Consider the following 13923-nt stretch of genomic DNA (forward strand, 5'->3'; position numbering starts at 1 on the left):
AAGAAACGTATTTCTTTTGCAGTAAATTTGCACTTGCTATTTCTTCTATTTGTAACTTTCTTCCCCCATGCCCTCTCCCATACTTCTTTATAACTTTTCTTCAATGTTACTGTACCAGTGAAGATGTTGTTGACTCTCCTATTTAGAATTGCCACGGTGACCCTGCCCTGCCTTTTATTTCTTTAGAGCACTTATCATCACGTGAAGGATTATGGATTATGAGCCTACTTCTTGCCTGTTCCTTCCAACTGCAATCTAATGTTCATGAAGGCAGGGCTTTTGACTCTTTTCTTCCTTGCTACGCCTTCAGCACCTAGGACAGTGCTTGAGGGCTAGCCACTCAATAAACAAACACTGAATAAATATTTGAGAATGGAGTTCACCGTTGACACCGCTATTGAAGGCATCAAAAGATTTATGTTCTCAGTGCCTGCCTACTGCTATGGAGTGACATTAGGGGTTAACTTTGGCCTCTATGGACTAATATAGGAAATGTGAGGACCCTGGTGAAGTTAGATACTTTAGGATAGATACTGAGGTAAATGGAGCCAGGGACAATTCAGGGAAATGCCAGAATAAATAGTTCAGAGAACCCAGCTGAAGCTATGTACTATATATTTGGAGGATACGAAATACAATAAAATAAGTTAGAATTAGTTGACTTCAAAGACACTCTCATAGAAGGTTGCTTCAATGCTACTCAAACTGGGAAAAGGAAGCAGTTAAAGGAATGGTTATGCCAGCTTAGTCTGTCAATATGAAAAATAGAAATTAAGACTATAAACATAAGGTTGTGATTGAAATTTATTTCTTTAAGAAAGAAAAAAATGAGTTTCCATGAGTTAGAAACAGCAGTGTAAACAGATCAACAGTTAGAAATTACAACCATCTCCTCAAACATCAATCAGGAAGGCAAGTATCACAAAACACAGTGACTACATTGCATCATGGTCTTCGTTTTTTCTGCACTGTCCTTTTGCTAAATTTACCAAAATATGTGGTAGTGAGGTGTGATATGAGAGATGAGAAAATATATGTTGCATTTGGACTTTACACTCCATCCTATTCAGAAAAAGGAAATAACAGATGAGCTCTAAAATTTATGCTCTATTTTACCATCTCCTTAATTTAAACCTACATAAAAATGAGAATAATATTTTAAATTCATGTTATGATGACATGGGTCAAGGTGTTTTACTTCAATGGAATGTGAACTGAATGTCTCCCTGAAAAGAAATGAAACAAAAAATAAGTGTTGTTTTAACTCATTTGAAGAGAAATCTATCTTCTACAGCAATGCCAGGACAGTATTTTTTGGTATAAAATCAAATAGTACCTTACAAAACACAAAATTGTGATCAAAAGACTACAGAATTGAGAAAAGCAAATGAAGGTGATGGAACATTAACATTAACTCTTTTCAGAGAGATCCTGCTTTGACAGTGTGGTTCTCAAATGGCCCAGGAGTCAGCTTTCCTGCCTGGGATCCCTTCACACAGGTCTACGGTTGGTACAGCAGAGAAAACATCACACCTTTACACTCAAATATAAAAAACAACACTCATTCTGGGTGAGTGGGAAAATCAGTAATGTTTACTGGAATAAGATATACCTTGTCAAATAAAAAATGAACAGGACAATGAATATGTTTTACTTGACTTGGAATGATGTCCACCTTCTACACCACCCATATTTCTGCAAAATAAATTACATTTAATGTAATAACTCTGGCAATATTAAAAAACAATTTTAAATTCTTATGTAGTATAAAAATGTTATGACTTACTTCCTGAGAGAAGTTGGCAGATTCCTTAGGGGAAAATTTTTTTTTGATGACTTACTTTCTCGCATTATTTTCCATATATATACAAAAGAAGCATAGAACCACAATCATATGAAAACTCCGGGTAAGATATGTTGCCTCTAGCTGAATTATAGTGTAAGTATGACCATAGTGTAAAGTCAATTTTTTCTAACATCATACAGTCAAATTTTCTCTAGGTAACTAACTCATTATATTCCACATAGCTGAGTCTTTATCTTCTCAAATTCGGCTAAATAGAGAGAATTACAGCTCTTTGCAAAAATCAACATCAACTATGGGAGGAAATTCTTTACTTTTCCTCAGATTACTTTCCTCCTTTTTAGAGATAAAGTAAGCAGCAGGGAAGGGAGGCCAATTCTTCAGCGATATTGAATTAGCTCTTTAATGGAAGCGGAAAGCCCTGTCTTGTTTCAGAGTTCACTTTGTCTCTGTTCTCAAGGTATATTTAACATGACGGTCATGGTGACAACATTACTGTTGTTCAGTGACATCTAGAACAGTAAAGAGGAATTTTCTGAAGATTCCGACAGTGAACAAAACCAATCTGTGCCTTCAAATGTATGTGTTGCTGGTGCACCTTCCCCAAACTTGCTGTATTCTACGACAGTTGAGGGTTGAGTCGCACAGAATGCAATCTCTCTTACTAGGTGCCAGGATATCATATTCCTAATAAAGTTCTTTACCTCAGTGGAGGAAGAGAGCTGTATGTTCTTCCAGATAGAAATGAAAAAGACTATATTTTCATTTTTAGTTTCACCCATAAAACCAAACGGTATCTTGTTTTTTTCCATTTAGTGAGAAAACCTTCACAATACTTTACTGGGGGGAAAATTAGTAATTTTGCAGCCTTCTACAATGTAAACATTAAAAATTTTGTGTTTGGAGTAAATCCTACTCCCCTTAATACATTTCCTACTTTTTGCAATTGCTTGGGCTCTTGGATTTTTAATAAAGTCAATGAATTTGTCAAATATTTTAAATATAGAATGGTTTGTATGTAAACCTACCATAAGATACTGAACTATTTTGGGTATCATATTTAGATCTTCAGGGGAATAATATGTTTCATCTTGTTTTATATTTTACGTTGTAATTAAGAACATTTAGCAAGTGTCTCCTCACCTACCAAAGTCAGAATTGAAGGCTGAAGTAATTTTCTTATTGTGAATACTTGATATACAAATCCATCATTATCCTTAAGTTCTTAGAAAGTGATGGCAAAAGCAGTTTGTAGTTCTCATTATCTTACAACTGCTAACGGCTTTATTTTTTTCTAAGCTGAGTAAAAAGATTTCATGAAAAGAAATGATGGAGTCAAACTCTTGGAAGGAAAACAAAGTAAAGAATGGTTGAAGGATAAAAGAGGGAAAGGAAGAGTCAACCAACTGATTGATGTGAATGATTAATTACTCAGATTTTTTCTTTTTACACAAATTGTTTATATATGGAGTGCAAATCCCACATTTTAATTTTGAAATTATCTACAATTTTAAGACTGTATCAAAGCCCTTCAAAATGTATGCATCAGATACTGAATGTAGCGAAGGCTTTCAGCACCAAAATACATTGTGAGGAGAGGGAGTGAGCAGTTGAGGCAGGAGAAGGGAAGGGTGTGCCCTGTAGGTTAAGGAACAAACTATGAGATATTCCTATAATATTCTGTAAGATGATAATGAATATGATGCTTTATTACATTTTTATAGTGTTGTTTTAATGTATAAAGCATTTTGGTATTTCTTATCTAGTTAAATACTCAAAATTTGTATGAGTACCGTTATGAGTTCCTCACATCTAGGGAAAATAAAGCTCAGACAAACTGAGGTATTTTCACTAGGCCACAGAACTAGTAAATTGCACGGTTCCAACTCACAGTCAGACATTCTGAATGCAAGTTCAGATCTTTGTCACATATTGTTTTCTTGTGTCTAACCATCACGGATTCTGGACCATTGTTATTAAGTATCGTGAAATGCTGCCATTGTTCTAACAAACCATGATGTACCTGGGCCCCTTATCTACCCTGCCAAAGGAATGTGAGCTCTCAAGCGAATTCAAACATAGGGTATAATGCCTGCTTTTCCATATCTAGTTAGAACCGCAACTCCAATACAACAGTGAGGGCATCTCAAAACCTCCGTGATATTATAGCACTTTCACATTCTGGAGAAGAAAGGGTTAGTGCTGTCTGTAATTGCTGTTTAATAGCTCAGAGCCACAGAGTTTGAACATAATCAGTGTTGTTCACCCCCTATCCTCTGCACATAGTAAAATGTCCTGAGATTTTCTCTTTGAATAAGGATGGAGATGGTTAAAAGTCCCATTATACTTGCATGTTTAGCATCTGCAACAGCCAGAAGGCAGGCAAGGAAAAGGAATTTCATGTTTACTTAGTCCTGTGAACATAGATAGAGAAAATCAGTAGTGCATTTCCTCCTTTCAAGTTATATTTTTTTGCATTTATGTATCTTTTTCACAGATAATGAGTAAAGGGAAATGAAATATATGAAGACATGATAAAAAAATCACTACTTTACAGATGAAGAGTTTCCTGAATTTCTAAAATCTTCATTTTGAATGTCCTCCCATTAAAAAGTAAGATCTTGGCATGTAATAATAAAATAAAACCAACATAATAAACTGTTTCGTTTCTATATGTCAATTCTATCAAGAAAAACCTGATAAAGAATGATAAATGAGTCTTGTGCTAATTAGTAGAAACATTCTCAAAAATATCTTTATTTTAGTGTCTTTAAAAATACTATTTGTATCTTTTGGCTAAATATTATTTGGTTGTACATATATTTTTCATAGGTAAGAATGCACAAGACAAAACATATATGAAAATATTACCTTCTTTCCTAAAAGGAAGACAAGAAATCCAGGGAGTGATGCTCTGAGATGGGTTATCTCAGCACTATTTAAACGTTGTTTCTCCATGATATGGTAACTCTGTGGTTTAAAATACCACTAACCCATCTGAATTCTAAGATGTAACTATTATTACATATTGTTTTATGCTCAATGTTTGTGTTCTCTGTATTCTGGGGAATGGGTCATTTTGGACAGCCGGTGTTCTCTTTAGCCTAAAATTTAACTTTTAAGCATAAAGATGTTAAAAAAATCACTAACCATCTTGTAGAGAAAGAATTTTAAAATTTACCACACATTACTAAACTCTGAAATACTAAAGAAAATATTCTTAAAATGATGGCTTAAAAGTAGTTTTAAGGAAGGTCAATTATTGCATATTTTATTTACAGTCATTGACTAATTTAACGTGGTTTGTCACATAGGAGTGGGTTCCTAAAATTGCTATTTTTTTACTGTTTCTGATTTGTATGTCTTTTCAACCACATTGTTGTGCCCATCGATTTTTATGACTGCCTATCAGTCATATTGTTTTGTATGAATCTATTATAAAACGTTGTCTCCTGAGGGCAAGAAATCTATCTTTGTCATTTGTGCATCCCCGTCAACCGGCCTGGAGCTTGATACCCATGCTTTTCATTCCTCTCACTCTCCGGAGAAGCTCTGGACCAATCATTTGTCTTGGGTAGGTCTTCCCTTAATGCCTCCTCTAAACCCATTATCCTATTTTTCCCCTTTTCTCTCTACATCTTTACTTGATTTCCACCGGTCTTCCTTTAGCTTAGACAGGCCATCAGTTTTCTCTGAGCCTACATTCTGCAAATACTACCTCATAATTCTCAATTCCTTGAGCTACATCATCACTTTTCTCCTACCTTTTACCTTGAAATATGTAGGAAAACAAACAACCAAAAAGACACATATTTGTGGATTCTGTTCCATAACTTCTTCATTCACCTGACATTCGCCTCATTCATGTCACTATCATTTTATTGAATAATTGTAATTTGTTTCCTAATTGGTCTTTCTACTTCTAACCTGACATTTTTCTAGGTCACTATCCATATTATTCTCAGAAGTATATTGCAAAAACAGATGTGAGAAGTCATTTCACCGCAAAAAAATATTTTTATGGCCTCATATAATATACTGAATAATATCCACGGTATTAGCAGAGCATTCAAGGCTATTTCACATCTTTCCTGGAAGATACATCTAGCCTCACTTCTTACCTCTCCTTATGCCTCCTCCATTTCCTGAAAACCTAATTTTACGTCTTTATGACTTTCCTATAGACCTCTGACAGAGAATGCCCTCCCTTCACATTCTCTAACAAACTCCTATATATTTTCCAAGACAAAGTTGAAATTTGAACATTTCTGTGAAAATATCTTCCAAGCCTCGGATAGGTATAGTAATTGCTTGTTTGATGTGTTCATTAACAGAGTATTTACATTGATGCTATATTTTAGTTAATAACATAGATTTATTCATTCATTCACTCATTCAACAGTTATTTAAAATATTTAAATAAACATATGTAAATTTATTACAAAAACAATTTAAACTAAACTAGAGGCATTATTCTAGACTCTTGGGATATAGCCCTCACGAAACTAACATTCTTTTTAAGGGATACAGATTTAAAAGTGTGCAGGGTTCTAGAAACACAAATAATTGGAGATAGGTAGCAAAAAAATCAGAATTTAAAAGTGTAAAGTGTATGGTATTTAGATGATAATATATGCTAAGAAGAAAATTAGGTAAAGAAAGTGGGGTAGGAAATGTCAGGAGGAGTGTTGGATAATTCGGCCAGGAAAAGCCTCAAGAAAAAAGTGAGCAAAGACTTAAGGAGGAGAAGAGAGGAGAGTGGTTCCTGTGTTTATCTAAGGAGAAAATTCCAGACTGAGGAAGCAGCAAGTGGAAAGCTCTCAGGTGGCAGCTGACTTTGTGTGCTCAAAGAATAGCAAAGAGCCCAGCAGGATAAGAGCAAGAACAAGATGGAGAGTTTAGAACATGAAGTCAGAGAAGCATCAAGGAGCCTGAGGAAGTAAGGTATTTTAGGTTATTTTAATGGCTTTGGGTTTTAATCTGGGAGTGACAGGAAACCAGTGGAAGATTGTATGTAACGGAGTGAGAAACCATGAATTGCATTTAAGAGTGTCCCTCTGACTTTTCATTTAAAAATAGCTTGAAGGGAAGAAGCAGTGAAATCAGTTAAGAGGGCTACTGCCAGAATCCAAGCAAAATATAATGGTGGCCTGAACTATAGAGGTAGCAATAAGCTAGTGAAAGTGTCAGATTCTGGACATCGTTTGAAAATAGAGCCAAAGGGATCTGCTAATGGATTAGATGTGGGGTGTGAGAAAAAAGGAGACGAGTCAAGGATGACTACGTAGTTTTTGGCCTGAGGAATGATGATGGAAAGTCAATTGTAATGGAAAGCTTATAAGAGCAGAAAGTTTTTTGCAGAAGATCAAGAGTTCGGGTTTAGATATGTTAACTTGGACATTTTCTGTTAAGACATTCAAGGAGATAGGTGATTAAACTGTTGGATATACAAGTCTGAAATTTAGGGGAGAGGTTTTGCTTGCAGCTAAATTTGACAGACATAAGTTGACGATAATTAAAAACATGAACCTGGATTAAGTTCAACAGAGAAGTGAGAATAGAAAGAAAAGAGAAGCCCAAGAACTGATCCTTAGGACACTTTTCCATCCTATGTCCTGTAAATGAGGAGGAACTATCAGTGAGTCTGAGAAAAACTGACCAAAAAGATAGAAGAATGAAGAGAGGGTAGCAGCAGGGGGTCAAACAAAGAAAGTGTCACAAATGTTAAATGTTGCTGTTAACACAAGTGAGAGGAAGACTTAGAAATGTCTATTTGATTTAGAAAAACAAATGTCAATTTTGACCTTGCTAAGAGTTGTTACAAGAAAAAAAAACAAGAGAAGAGAAACTGGGGATATCAACTATGGATACCTTTTGATAAAGTTATTTCTCCTACCCCTGCAAACAGTAGGAGAGAAATGGAGTAGTGTCACCAAGAGAATGGGATCAAAGGAGTATGCTTTTTAAGATGGGAGAAATTACAGAAGGTTGACGAGAAGGATGTGTTAAGGAAGGGAAAATGGTGATGCCGTGCAATTTCCTTGAGTTGGCAGGAGGCGATGGTTTCTAAAGCACAAGTGTAGTGTTTGGCTTTGCTGAGAGCAGGAATAACTCCTCCAGAGTAAGAGACAAAGACTATGGGAATATAAATAGATGGGGGAGTCATGAGGTGAGGCAAACTTCTAAAATCTCTTTTCTGATTGTTTCTATTTTCTCAGTAAAATAGGAAGCAAAGTCATCTGCTGTTGAATATGAAGATGGAGAAGTGGTATTGCTGCTTTGAGTATTAAATAATGGTCTAGAAAAATGGGAATAAATATAGAATGTGACTGCTAGGCTTCATTTTAAACTGAGAACAATTGTCATGGTTAAGTATTTTTTCTCAGCTATATTCACAGAGGCAGTAAGTAGAATTTGCTTTAACTTGGCAGATGATTTAGTTAAGCTAGTATAGTAAAATCAGAGACAAGTACGCAATTTGAGTATATATGTAAAGGTGTGACAATATGATTACCATGAAGTTCGAAATGGGAAAAGGACACGTAGACATAAGGAGTTTAAGGGGCGTTGAAAAATTGTTAGGTTCATTGGAAGATCCTAGGTTCCGATGGAATCAACTTTTTACTTCAGATATTAAAAAGGGTTTATTCAGTGGATAGGAAATGGTATAGGAGAGTAGGAAGGATGAAAATAAGATTATGGAATGATGAAGCTACTTACATGACAAAGTCTATTTGTCCTTCCACATTTGTGATCTGCTCATTAGCATGAAACATGTCATCTTCATCTCTGTATCATTGTGTGACCTTTTGTATCATGTAGCAGCATGGTGCTAAATCTGGGATGATTTTGCCCACCTCAGGGGACATTTGAGAATTTCTTGACACATTTTTGGTTCTAATAGCTGAGTGGTTGGTGTTATTGGCATTTTATAGGTAGAGGTCAGGGACGCTGCTAAACATACTACAATACACAGGACAGCCACTACAACAGAAAATTGCCCTGCCCCACACGTCCATAGTACAAAGGTTGAGAAACCTTGGTCTATCGTAGAGTGTGTTAATTAACAAATGCATCTTGAAGTTGAGTGAAATTTTATGATTCTATGTAAAATAGGAGTAATTACGATTAAGAATCTGTCCTATGAATCAGCACCTTTATGGCTCCATGATGGCCTTCTGCTTAGAGAACATTTTTCTTAATCTATGATTCTTAACTTTACAAATTAATTTTAACAGATACATTTCAGATAAATAAGATGTTATTTTATTATATTTGAATAATCTTGTTGTGAGAATTAAAATACTCCATCTATACGAATAAGGCTAAGATATTTATCTTTAATAATTTGTCAGAGTTAATCAATGATATGTTATATTCTTCATAAACCTGGTTCATTATACAAATCTACACTATTTGTTTATTTTATTTTCCTATTTCCCCCCATGTTTTGAAAGTTGTTAAACAATGCCTTAAATATTACTCAGGAAATAGAGGTTTTTTAGTACAAGCTCCATTTATAAATAGCTGTAGCATCCTAAGCAAATATTGCAAATTCTCAGGACTTCATCTCTAAAATATCTTTAAAGCATATGGATGAGATCTAGAGTCTCTTCCAATTCTTATTTTCTGAACATTGTTTGGTCCCTTTATTGTACTCTTTATCCTGCCTTTCTATCTGCTTTCTTTCTTGAGGGTGTTATTTACATGGCTTCACCTTTTTGCTTCACCCAAATCTCATGCTTGCCTATTTCATGTCCATCACCCAATATGGGAAAGAGCTTTGACTGAATAAATTCTGTTTATGACAAATAGTCCAAGTCCTACATCTTTTTTGATTATATCTTTCTCCTCCCCCAGGATTGTCTTATAAAATTTCAATGGATGAAATTGTCATTTTACTTTATGAAAATGGCAATTCATAAGGTATGCATTAGGAAAGCTTGGGTTGCCCACATGGCACTTTGCTCTTTACTTATCATTGTGTTCTGATGCTTACCTGGCTAGTGACGCCTGTGTGATCTTAAATCTCTGGCTTTTCAATTTTCCCCCGGACAAGACTCTTTCTCTAGTATGTTGTTAGTGATTTTCTTGATCCAGGTTTGATTACTTTTCTGGCTCAATTGAGTCCATAACTGTACTGATTAACATAACTCAAAATTGGTGAAAGAAAGTCACAAGGAAATGCCATATTTATTGCACAATATCTAGAACATCTTGCTGAGAAAAGAAAAAGGAAATATTGAATGGGTAGGGCATGCTTGCTTTTGAATTCCTTTTCTTAGAAACCATACTTTTTTGCCTATGGCCTTGGCAGCTGAGAGCTAATACATAAGGGCACACTGGGCAGCCAAGGGCTTTTTTAATTGGACTTTTGACATTGGGGTCATTTCACAATTTCTATTCATGGCTTCCTTCTGGCTCAATATGAACATAGTCTTAGAATGAATATTAACTGAGTAATTCAAGTACATAGTAGACATTGACTTAGGTTCTCTAAGCAAACATATATGAAAATCAGAAGCAATCCACTCCCTCATACACGCAAGATATGAATGCAAGTTTATGTCATGAAAGAAAATTATTAATTATGCCAATACTCTACTTGCTTTCTTTAGAAGGACATCTATCTGTGCCTAAGTCCTCATATACCCATTTCAGGCAGTGAATAGAAGAAAAGAGCATTACAAAAATGAGTAGTGCCAAATACAATCAGTCAGTTACATTTGTGAACACCAGTCAACAAAGAAGCAAAGAACCTTGAAGACTGATTCACTTTCATAAGGCCTGGTCTTTGCCTTTTTTTATCTCTAGTCATTCAAGCTCTTTCTAGTGTGCTGGTTGACTACTCAACTACTGGCTTCTTTTTCTTCCTAGCTCAATCAATACTTCATTGTTAGTCATATCAGTACAAATACATTCAATACCCTCTCCTCACCTCAGCAATTCTCTTGACCTTTTGATATTAGACTGCACCATCTTGACATGTATTTACTTGAGTAAAGAAAACAATCTAATGTCTAATCTCATCTAGGTATTACTTACTGCTGTGGATCTTTTATTCATTTTTATTTTCACATTAACCAAAATTTTCCTCTCTTTTAAATCTCCCAAACTCCTAACCACTTTCCTTACTGTCAGTTGAGAACCCCATCCTCCACCTCACTGGAAAATTAAGACCACTTAATTTCAGCTTCTCTACCTTATATTTCAAAGTATGTTTCATATTTACTTATCTTCTCTTCCTTTTCTCCTGCCTCAGGAAAACTGGTGCAATTTTTATAGGTCTACTTCTTTTGGCTGTGATTCTGATCCTACTGGAACTTGCTCCATCAATTTATTCCCACACCTTTGGTGTGTTTCAGCTCTTTCTCACCACTGGCCTTTTACTTTTAAGCTGCAAATCTCTATTCTAAAAATACCTTCCTGTGATTCTGGTTGTCCCTGTAGTCATAGACACCATTCCGTAGGTTTCCTTACCTCCTCTTCTAAAATCTCAAATGAGTGGTGTTGCTTCCAGTTCCTCACACATTACTTACTTCTTAACCACTTGGACTGCATCTCAGTGATAATGAATCCCTATGCTCAAAAATCTCCTCCCTGTTTCCATCTTAATCCAAGCTTCTGTAGCATTTATGCTTTTGATTCCACTTGCTTCTTCTAATTATTTCTTCCCATGGCTCCCATGACCCTCTATTCTCTTCTCCTTGATACTCTGTATTTTTCCTAGTTCCTTTTGCTTTACCAGCCCCTGAAAAATAGGGCATACTTGAATTCTCTTCTAATTTCAGCTTGGTTTCTTATCTTGGTTTATAATGTAGGGGAGGAAGACATTTCCTCTACCCACTCTGGGTCCTTCTAGCTAGACAATGAATTAAATTCACATGAGACAGAATAACAGGAGAAAATCCAACAAAGCATTATAACATGTACACATGGGAGAGACCCAAAAAAACTGAGCAACTCGCCAAAATGGCGGAAGCTCTCACCTTAAATACCATCCACAGCTAAAGACAGAGGAGGATTTTGGGGGTGGAGGAAGTCAGTTATGGGAGGTTACTAGAAAAGTACAGTAAACAAGAGTAAGGGTATTATGCAGATTTAAGTCCTTGTCTTCCACACTGATAAGAGTTTCTAGAGATAAGGCATTCCCCCTTCTCCCTGGTACAGAGAGGGTCACACCTTTACAGATGGAGATTTCCTTTACAAATGTAAATTTCTCTTAACAAAGGGTAACTTCTACTTTTCAGAGTTTCTCTCATGTCTGCAGTTTTTAAAAGTGAGCAGCCCAAAATAAGCCTCATGCCAAAGAGATGTATCTTGAGGTGGCCAATTCCAGTCCCCTGCAATAGCATGGCTAACTTTCAATCACCCAGGCATATTCTATTTATTCATTTCCCTGATTTCTTGTGTTTCTCATGTTTTAATGACAAGTCTGTCTTTCAATGACTGAGAAGCTCAGCATCATCTTCCTAGTTGAGGTCATCATAATGTGTGTTGTAGGGGAGGAAGACATTTCCTGTACCCACTCTGGGTCCTTCTGGCTGGACAATGAATTAAATTCACATAAGACAGAATAACAGGAGAAAATTAAACAAAGCTTTATAATATGTATACATGGGAGAGACCCAGAAAAACTGAGTAACTCAGCCAACTGGCTGAGGCTGCCTGTCTAAGTATCTTCAGCTACAGACAAGGAGGACCTTTGGGGCAGTGGTTTGAGTCTTCAAACGGGAGGAAGGCAACCCACATGGAAATGGAAAGGCAGATGTTTGGTAAATAGAACTTTGATAAGAGTGGGCTTAGCAAGGATCCTCCCAGTCTACTGAACCCAAAGTTATCTATAGTGATGATCTGTCCTGGGGACAGGCCTTTATTTTAAATTTCTTTTAGGCAGCTAGAGGGGAATGGTCGAACGTTCTTGCTGAGTCTGAGCCTTTATTGTCTTCAGCTCAAAACAATCTGCATACCAGAGTGGCACATCTTGGGGTGGCCTGCGCTGAATCCTGTAACTGTCTTAAATTACCATATTAACATGATGTAACAGCTTCTTTTACTATGTTACCTGAGATATTGTCATCAAGTCATAAAATACAAAGAATTTCACAATCCCTCCTTCTTTAAAATTTCTAATATCTTCCCTTATTTCCAGTGAATTATGTCACACTACATAATTGAAATTTAAAGGCATCTATGATCTTACTCCATCAAACCTCTGCAGTGATAACTCATACCCTAAACCAGCTTTGTTTCTGTTCATTCCCTCAAGTGGATTCTGACTCCTAGTGACCCTAGGAGAACCTGCCCAACCATTTTAGGCCATCCTCTCACCTTCCAGCACTATATCAGGCAAGGCTGCTGCTATTCATAAAGTTTCCATGGCCAGTTTTTTGGAAGTGGGAGGCCAGGCCATTCTTCCTACTCTTTCTTCATCTGGAAGCTCTGCTGAAATCTATCCACCATGGATGACCCTGCTGATATTTGAAATACCAGTGGCATAGCTTTCACCATCACAGCAACATGCAGCTGCCACAATATGACAAGTGACAGATGGGTGGTAGGGTTCCCTGACCAGGAAATGAACCTACATTGTGGCAGTGAGTGCTGAAACTTAGCCACTAGTCCCTGAAGGCTGGCTCTATACCCTCTATGTATCCTAAAATACAGAACCTATCAAACTTGGTATTTTGTTCTTTGAGCTCCTGTATTTCCTTCAGCCAAAATACTTCATTCCTAGTTAATTGTCCCTAAAAATTCTACTCATTCTTTTAAAGTCCAACTAAAATAGCAGCTCCTTTATCACCAGCTGACCCTGCCCATACTCAACACCAATACCCCAGTCCTCTAATCCAGGCATAGTTAAATTCTGCATATTTAAGGCCAAATGCTACATTGCTAGCTAAATTTTATAACAAAATCTCAGAGGGTTAAAACTTAGGTGCTGCATATGATCAAATAGAAACACATATGTAGTCTGGTTTTAAAAGGAATTTTGCTATTAACAAACAATATGGTTTTAAGCAAGTTACATAACCTTTTGATGTCTCAATTTCTTCAAACAAAATATGGAGAGGAGAGGTACCTCATGACACTTTTGTGAAGATTATACAAAATACTGT

The sequence above is a fragment of the Equus caballus genome, chromosome 3, assembly GCF_041296265.1.
Source record: "Equus caballus isolate H_3958 breed thoroughbred chromosome 3, TB-T2T, whole genome shotgun sequence".
In the NCBI taxonomy this organism is placed as follows: Eukaryota; Metazoa; Chordata; class Mammalia; order Perissodactyla; family Equidae; genus Equus; species Equus caballus.